At 46.0% G+C, this 9,293-nt stretch overlaps 1 long non-coding RNA gene across 1 annotated transcript; it reads right to left on the bottom strand.

Moving 5' to 3' along the window:
* Positions 1 to 3,170: 3,170 nt before the first annotated feature.
* LOC116546983 lies at positions 3,171 to 6,251 on the bottom strand. The gene is made up of 2 exons (XR_004266899.1): positions 6,126 to 6,251; positions 3,171 to 3,236 (listed from the first exon to the last, which is right to left on the bottom strand). It is a non-coding gene; the product is annotated as an uncharacterized LOC116546983 (long non-coding RNA).
* Between the last annotated feature and the right edge of the window lie 3,042 nt (positions 6,252 to 9,293).

Below are 9,293 nucleotides of genomic sequence, written 5' to 3'. Positions count from 1 at the left end.
AAAAAAAAAAAAAAAAAAAAAAAAAAAAAAAAAGCCTAAATTCAACTTGGAGGAGCAATCAAGCAAGAAGAAACAGGAAAACCATGAGAAAGAAGAGAAATGAAGGGTGCAATGTGAGAGGAGAGTGGGATCTATAATCACAGAATGGTACAGGCCCAAGAATGCAGACAGATGACAGGGCAGAATAAAAAATCCAGAAATAGACCCAACTGCACTGGAAATTTGGGATACCACAAGTCAGCTGGGGTAAAACAGTTTTTAATAAGTGGTATTAGATATCTAGATAACAATATGGAAAATGGTAAAATTGGATCTTTTCATTCATAAATTGCAAGTGAATCAGAGACCTGAATGTAAAAAATGAAAACAAGTAGCAGAAAAAATTGTGTGAATGTCTCTATGTATTATGTGAGTGGGGAAGACATTCCTAATTATGTATCAAAATCCAAAAGCAACAAAGGAAAAGATTTGTAAATTTGATTAGAGAAAAACCAAAATCTTGCCCAACCCCAATCCACAAAAATTGCAAAATAAGCAGAGTTGGCAATGATAACCTAAGAAAAAATATTTGTAACATAATTTGAAGGATTAATATTCCTAAAATATAAAGTGCTTTATAAATAAGAAGATGGCGGCTAGCAAACCTAGAGAAAAAAGGGCTGAGGAAACGAGCAGATCCCACAAAAAGACATGCAAATAATCAAAAAACATATAGAAATGTGCTCTGCCTCACTCATAACAAAAGAAATACAAATTGAACCTTACAATGAAATATGATTTCTCACTTATCTTGGCAAGATCCAAACATTTGACAACACACTCTGTAGGTGAGAGAATGTGGAGGAAGCAGGCACTCTCATTCTCTGCTGATTTTTATATAAAATCATGCAACCCCTATGATTTGGCAGCATCTCCCAAAATAACTTGTTTATTTACCTACTGACTCAACAATCTCACTTCTAAATATCTATCTCAATTATACTGGTGATCTAACAACAAATGCTGGAAAAAATATATGCACAAAACTATATTATTCGAGCATTTCTTATAACAAAAGACTGGAAACAACCAAAGTGGTCATGAATGAAAGACATATTGAATACAGTGAAGCATACTGTGAAGCTATAAAAGAAAATAATTTTATATACTGCTAGGGTATGGTGTTGGAATACATTTGTTTAAAAGGTAAAGTAGAGGTCTATCTTCAAGTTGAATAACTGTACATTTATCTAAGAAAGTAAGGATTTTTTCTTTACAACTTTAAAGGAAATATGACATTCAGTAAGTTATGTGTATTTAAAGTGCACAGTTTGATCATTTTGGCATATGAACACACCTGTGAAACCATCATCACAACCAACATAGTGAACCTCCCAAAGTCTCCTTATTTCCTTTGTAATCTCCTGCTGCTTTTCACCTTTCCCTGTCCCCCAAGCAGAATTTCTGTTCTAGTAGATTAGTTTACATTTCGTGAAGTTGGATATGTATGTAATCATGCATGATTACATTATATTTTCTCTCGCTTCTCTCAGTCAACATAATTTGAGATTCACCAGAGCTGAATACGTTCATAAGAAAAACTGCAGTGGGAGGAAAATGTTAAGTCAAGTTCATTCATTGAAATGCTCAAAGATGAGGAGTGGAAAAAACAACTTAACTGTTCTAGGAAAAACTCAGCCTAGATACATTGAAAAACATTTTCAAGAGTAAAGACTACCGACAAATCTCCTTAGGGATAGTTGAAAGAAAGAGAATAGATTTGTCTTGGTATGGAGTGAGTCACCTGGGATGCTCTCTAAATAGGATGAACCTGAACAGTTGTTGTTTCCCAAGATTGCTCCCTGGGGACCTGGAATGCCAACAAAATGAGTCTGTTTTCCCAAGGGGATTTCTCAAGCCTATTTTCTGTTTGTTTGTTTGTTTGTTTGGTGTTTTATTGAGAGTGACAGCTTTCACAGTTGGGATGGGTATTTCTCTAGGTTGGGACAATCCTAAAGATATCAAGAACCCTTACTACTTGAAGTAAAGACACAGTCCACACATCACACTGTCTAAAAAGGAAAGGATAATAACTCATAAGACAAGCCTCTCAACCAGAGGTCACTCCCAGTGAATTAAAACACCAAAGCGTGATGCAGTCATTGAATGCCATGTCTGATATCAAGGGCACCCATAAAATCAGCTGGGAACAGAGCCCCTGGGGTAACCTCCATAACCAGTGTCTGAAAAGCAGGACAAAGATGACCCCAAAGCTGCAAACAAAACAACACACAAGAAAGCACACAGGAAACACACATTTTACTTTTTTACAGACAAATAATAGCACAGGTGATTAGGGAACTATTCCCAAGACTGCCACTTTCTCATAAATATTAACATAAACAAAGAAATCACATAAAATCAACTTTTTTTTAACCTTTTGAGATGGAGTCTTGCTCTGTCACCAGGCTGGAGTGAAGTGGCTCTATCTTGGTTCACTGCAATCTCCACCTCCCAGGTTCAAATGATTCCCCTGCCTCAGCCTCCCAGGTAGTTGAGACTACAGGCAAGTACCGCCATGCCTGGCTAAGTTTTTGTATTTTAGTAGAGATAGGTTTCACCATGTTGACCAGAATGGTCTCAATCTCCTGACCTTGTAATCCTCCCATCTTGGCCTCCCAAAGTGATGGGATTATAGGCATGAGCCACCACACCTGGCCAAAATCAACTTTAAACTTACATGTTTAAGGTTTAAATATTAAACACTCTCTCACACATAGTTTACAGGAGTAAGTCTAATTACTGTGAATCCTTCCTTTTTAAAGCAATGAAGTAAAGAATTTTTTGGCCCTTACCATTTCAACTTCTAATATGTATGCAGCATCCTAGAGTTGACACTGAGGGAAACTTGCTAGAATCAGTTCTGTTTCAGAAGGCTCTGCTGAGCCCCTCCTATGTGCAGACCCAAGGCCACTGGGGACACAGGGCCATCTTTTTTCACAGTCTGGCAGAGAGGACAGGTTAATTCCATCAAAGGTCCCAAAAAACACAGTCATTTAAATAAACAGTGCTAAACAAGCCAATGAAAATTAAGTAAATAAAGTATGTCAAAATTTTACTTACACTTCCCACCCAAGCTTCAGACAATCCTCTTGCCTGTTTATAGTAGATATATACAGGGTCGCCTTTTGTAAAATTCACAAAATGACAATCTGGGCCTCTGAAATTTTCTAGAGCTTCACCCTGGTACATTAACACTGTAAAAAAAAGAGAGAGAAAAATTAGCCAGATTATCAAGATTGAATGTTGACAGTCCATATTGATTTATCAGGAAATAAAAGAATCCCAATATAAATAACAACCAAATTTTTCCAGTACTCTGGAATTTCTTTTATTTGCTCAAAGTATCTCAAATCCTTAGAGCTTTACTGTTATAAATCATATCTTCTACAAGTAGACAGAGGAAAGGAAAACCTTATCTATTTTTCTCTGTGGATAATACTGAGAAACAAAAAGCAATGTGTCAACTACCACACATGGCTTTTCTTATCCAAGTGAAATTCTTGATTCTGTCTCTAACTTTCCAATTCTTCAATCTTTTCTGTTTCATATTCATAAAAAGCTTCCTTTTGCAAATTGGTAAATGCAAGCCCAGATGATGACTAGCTTAAGCATGGCTATGTGAAGAGGTAATAGGGAACCAGAGTACCCAGGAACTCAAAGAGGCCAATTAACGTGAACTAACCAGTAAAAGTCTCCACCTTCAAGTGGCTGCAACCACTACTATGTAGCAGTAAACACTGTCAATTTCACTGGCAGCCAAGTTGTACTCTCTGCACAGTGTCTGCATAGATTAATGGAAAAGAATATCTATCACACCATACTATAGATTCAATTACATCACAAGGCAATATTTTCTGAAAGTAAATAATGTTGACTGCATCTAACATTAAGAAAGTTTCAAAACAAAGACAAAATACCCTTATGTATATGTTTCTATAAACAAAATCAAAAGTCATGGACATCTCATGTAGCCAGGACTAAGCAAACTATAGAATAGGTCAGTAATTCCCTTCATGCTTAAAAGGCACGCTGAAGTCATGCTTGATCTAGAAACTGTGAGCAGTACTTTTCTTTCTGTGTCCACATAAACAGTTTTCCATTCAAGACTAAATGGGCAATACATATATTTAAATAGCAGAGACAATAAAGGAAAATGGAAATAAGATTTTTTCCAAAACCCAATTTGCAATGAAATACATTGAAAATGTGTCTCTAAATGGCTCCACAAACATATAGATTTGGAGGGAGTCATTTGTTTTTTGAAGCTAGACTCTGATTATGTTCCAACACGTCAACTATGGAGTTCAGACATCATTGAAAGAGAGGTCAGGTTTAAGACGACGGACAATTTAAGATTGGGAATAAGATCAAAATTGGAAATGGCAGTGTTTTTCTGGCTCTCCCTTAGAATAGATCATAGAGGATTTATAATAACATCAGAGGCCAACATAAATGTGGAACAACTATTGGAAAAGCACACAAGGACACTGTACACACTCATATTACACAACACTTTATACAACACAACAAAGACCCATCCAGATGTTGCTCTGTTGGTGCCTGTTATATTTGGTTTCCTCTGCTTGAACACACACCATTTCTCAAGTTATGTTACAACCCTGAGCTCTTCTAACATCAGGCCTCAGGACGGAAGAAGCATCACTGATGTGACGATTCTCCAGGTAGCCTGTTTTGATGAACCCAGGCAGGGCCATGCTTGCGAGCAAAGAATACCAACTATCTTGCCAGCGCCAACAGCAAATGGATAACAGCCTGGTTTTGCTCCAAGAAAACTAAAGGGAAAAATCATGGCAGTTGTTCTGCTTTTGACAGCTTATTGACATCAACCAGAGGGTTACCTGTAGGAATGGCTTCACGCTCATTAGAGATCTCTTTTCTTGATTAGTGTTGTAGAGATACAGACAGATCAAATTATGAAATTTGGTTTTGATAACAAATTTGAATATAAATAGCTAAACTATAGGGTTCTTGGCCTTTCTAAAATGAATACTTTTGTATAGGCCTTGCTTAACAATGTATGAAAAACCGTTTCTGCAGTGGCTGTAAGTTACAAGGATGTTTGAGACCAGCTGAAAGACTCTAAGAATGATCCTGGTTCGGGGAACACATAGAGAAGAGGTTTCAACACACAAGTGGCTAAGTCTAAACCAACCTTGGCTTTTGAGACCCTTGGGGTATTTATGATCTTTCCTGTAAAAACCCTCTTCATCTGAGCCTGAAGATCTCCCCACCGCCCACCTCCAATCCTGATCTGGAGAGCAATTCCTCTTCCTGCGCACAGAAGAGGAGGCTGCCGGTCCAGGTGGTCGGTGCAGATCTTCAGCCTCTTTGCAGAGCAAAAGATTTTGGCCTTCCTGCTGCCCTGCCTAGCAGTCTGCAAAAAGGCTTGCAAGCACAGAAATGTAGGATTGATCAAAGTCGGGGTAGAGACCTCGGAATACAATGAGTGCTTGGACTCCGGACTCGTCCCAAACCTAAACTCCTAATTCCTGTTCAAAAGGTGGTATGAACCCAAATCCCAGTGAAGCAAAAGGGCAAAGCGGCATCCCCAGAGAGCCTTTCCAGAGAAGCCCCACGATCAACGTGCCACAGAGAAAATGCCCACCGAGCCCTTATGGCATCTGCCGGGGTACTGCACCCACTAAGGTCCCCACAGTGCAAGCAAGAAAGCATTTGGCTGCGACGTGGGAACCCCAGTCGGGCGATGTGCAACCGCATCTACCCTAAGAGCACAGGCGGTTGGGGGGGTGGTAAGGAACGCTGTGAGCTACTCCTGGGGAAACCAGGGACCACTGCAAGCAAGCCCCCATTTCAGCAGAGGAAAAATAAAACGCTGGCAACAAGTGGGAGGTGCAGCCCCCACAGTCAGGCCCAAGTGGCTGGGTGCCAGCAGAGCCAGAGAAGGCAGACACAGGGACCCGGAGCCAGCCCACCTCCGCATCCTGCCCAACCCACTTGCGACTCATGAGCCGGCCCGCTGGGGTGCCGAGCTCCAGCCCTCGCACAATCCGGGCGGTGCCGCCGCGGAGACCACGGGCCCCTGGCCTTCCAGGCTCACTCACTGCTGCGTTCGTCGTCTGCACAGAGTTTGTCTTCCGAGAAGCGCCGGCCAGTGCTGGGGTCCGGCTGGCCCGGCACTCGCCACGGCAGCCCAAGCACGAGCAGCCAGAAGAGCAGCCCAGGCGCCACAGCCATATTGTGGTCACCTCGGGGAGCCGGTGACGCGGAGGAGGAGGCCAGGGGCGGAGTGCCAGGGACGGGTGGGAAGCCAGGCGCCCCCAAGGGGCGGCGCCCGGGAAGGTTTGAGCAGTTCCCGACTGACGCGTCAGCAGGGGCTTTAAGAGGGATGCGGTGGACCTCCAGGAGGATTGAGGGAGACCTCCAGGAAGGGGACTGGCAGCCTAGTCCTCACCCCGAAGTCTTTTCCTCTGGTCGTTTCCTCTGGTCGCTGCCGTGGCAACCAGAACTCTTGTTTGTTCTCCCACATCCAATCACCTGCCTTTGCCCCAGTGACTTCGTTCGTTGTTCACCCTTCTCTGCGTGCTTGCCTTTTGGCCTGGCCTGGCCTTTTGGGGTGGCCTCAACTTTTGGCCTGGCCTTTTGGCCTGGTCTGGCCTGGCCTTGTCTTTCGGCCTGGTCTGGACTTGCCTTGCCTTTTGGCCTGCCCTTGCATTTGGCCTGGCCTCTTGGCCTGTCCTCACCTTTTGGACTGGCCTTTTGGCCTGGCATGACATTTTCGCCTGGCCGTTTGTCCTGTAATGGCCTTTTGTCCGGGTCTTTTGTCCTGTCCTGTCATTTAGGCCTGGATTGTTGGCTGAGCCTGAACGTTTCGCCTGGCCTTTTGGCCTGTCCTGGACTTTTGGCATGGCCTTTTGGCCTGGCGTGCCCTGTCCTTGCCTGTTGGCCTGGCCTTTGGACCTGCCCTGACCTTTTGGCCTGGCCTTTTGTTCTGGCCTTGCGTTTTGGCCTGGTGTGGCCTTGCCTTGCCTGCCTTTTGGCCTGCCCTCTTGGCCTGGCCTGGACTTTGGTCCTGGCCTTTTGTCCTGTCCTGTACTTGTGTTCTGGCCTCTCTGTCTGGCCTGGCCTTTTGTCCTTGCCTTTTGTCCTGGCCTGGCCTACTGCCCTGGCCTTTTAGCCTGTCCTGGCCTTTTGTCCTGGCCTGGCCTGTACTTACCTGTTGGCCGGGCCTTTGGACCTGGCCTGACCTTTTGGCCTGGCCTTTTGGCCTGGTCTTGCCATTTGGCATGGCCTGGCCTTTTGGCCTGGTCTGGCCAGTCCTTGCCTTTTTGCCTGGCCTTTTGACGTGGCCTGACCTTTTGTCCTGGTCTTGCATTTTGGCCTGGCCTGGCCTGTTCTTGCCTTTAGGACTGGCCTGGCCTTTTGGCCCTGACTTTTGATGTGTCTTGGCCCTTTGGCCAGACCTGGCCTTTTGTCCTGGTCTGCCCTACCCTTACCTTTTGGCCTGGCCTTTTGACCTGGCCTGACCTTTGGGCCTGGCCTTTCGTTCTGTTGTGGCTTTTTGGCCTGTCCTGGCCTTTTGGCCTGGTCTGGCCTGTCCTTTCCTTTTGGCCTGGCCTTTTGGCCTGGCCTTTTGACCTGGCCTGACCTTTCATCCTGGTCTTGGCCTTTTGTCCTGGCCTGGCCTGTCCTTGCCTTTTGACCTGGACTGACCTTTTGGCCTGACCTTTTGTCCTGTTCTTGCTTTTTCGCATGGCCTGGCCTGAACTTTTGGCCTGGCCTGACCTTTTGGCCTGGACTTTTGGCCTTGCCTATTGGCCTGTCCTGGCCTATTGGTCTTGCCTTTTGACCTGGCCTGACTTTTTGTCCTGGTGTCGCCTTTTGGCCTGGCCTTTTTTTCTGGTCTTGCCTTTTGGCCTGGACTGGCCTGGCCTTTACTGCCCTTTTGGCCTGCCCTCTTGGCCTGGCCTAGACTTTTGTCCTGGCCTTTTGTCCTGTCCTGTCCTTGTGTCCTGGCCTGTTGGTCTGGCCTGGTCTTTTGTTCTGGCCTCTTATTTGGCCTAGCCTTTTGCCCTGGCCTTTTGGTCTGTCCTGGCCTTTAGACGTGGACTGTAGGCTGGGTCTGACCTTTTTGCCTGGCCTTTTGGCCTGTCCTGGACTTTTGGCATGGCCTTTTGGCCTGGTCTGGCCTGCCCTTGCGCCTTGGCCTGGCCTTTGGATCCGCCTGACCTTTTGGCCCTGCCTTTTGACCTGTCTTGGCCTTTTGTCCTGGTCTGGCCTGTCCTTGCCTTTTGGCCTGGGCTTTTGACCTGGCCTCATCTTTTGGCCTAGCCTTTTGTCCTGTTCTTGCTTTTTGGCATGGCCTGGCCTTTCGGCCTTCCCTTTTGGCCTGGCCTGGCCTTTAGGCCTGGACTTTTGGCTGGGCCAAACCTTTTCACCTGGTCTTTTGGCCTTGCCTTTTGTCCTGTCCTGGCCTCTTCTCCTGGCCTTTTGTCCTGGCCTGGCCCGGCCTTGCCTCTTGGCATGGCCTTTGGACCTGGCCTGACCTTTTGGCCTGGCTTTTTGTCCTGGTCTTGCCATTTGGCATACCCTTGCCTTGTGGCCTGGCCTGGCCAGTCCTTGCATTTTGTCCTGGCCTTTTGTCCTGGCCTGACCTTTTGTCCTGGTCTTGCCTTTGGCCTGGCCTGGCCTTTTGGCCTGGTCTGTCCCGTCCTTGCCTTTCAGACTGGGCTGGCCTTTTGACCCTGCCTTTTGACCTGTCTTGGCCCTTTGGCCAGGCCTGGCCTTTTGTCCTGGCCTGGCCTATCCTTACCTTTTGGCCTGGCATTTTAACCTGGCCTGAACTTTTGGCCTGGCCTTTTATCCTGTTCTTGCTCTTTGGCATGGCCTGGCCTTTTGGCCTTGCACTGTGGCCTGGTCTGACCTTCTGGCCTGGCCTGACCTTTTGGCCTGGACTTTTGGCCTTGCCTTTTGGCCTGTCCCAGCTTTTTTGCCTGGCCTTTTGACCTTTTCTTGCTTTTTGGCCTGGCCTGACCTTTTCGCCTGGCCTTTTGGCCTTGAATTTTGGCCTGTCCTGGCCTTTTGGCCTGAACTTTTGGCCTGGCCGGACCTTTTGGCCTGGCCTTTTGGCTTTGCCTTTTGGCCTGTCCCGGCTTTTTTGCCTGGCCTTTTGACCTTTTCTTGCTTTTTGGCCTGGTCTGATCTTTTGGCCTGGCCATTGGCCTTGCCTTTTGACCTGGCCTGACTTTTTGTCTTAATCTTGGCATTTTGGC

Source organism: Sapajus apella, unplaced genomic scaffold, assembly GCF_009761245.1.
Source record: "Sapajus apella isolate SASKATOON/1434 unplaced genomic scaffold, GSC_monkey_1.0 scaffold1790, whole genome shotgun sequence".
In the NCBI taxonomy this organism is placed as follows: Eukaryota; Metazoa; Chordata; class Mammalia; order Primates; family Cebidae; genus Sapajus; species Sapajus apella.
The sequence above is the reverse complement of the archived record's forward strand: the minus strand, read 5'-3'. Positions and strand labels throughout refer to the sequence as shown.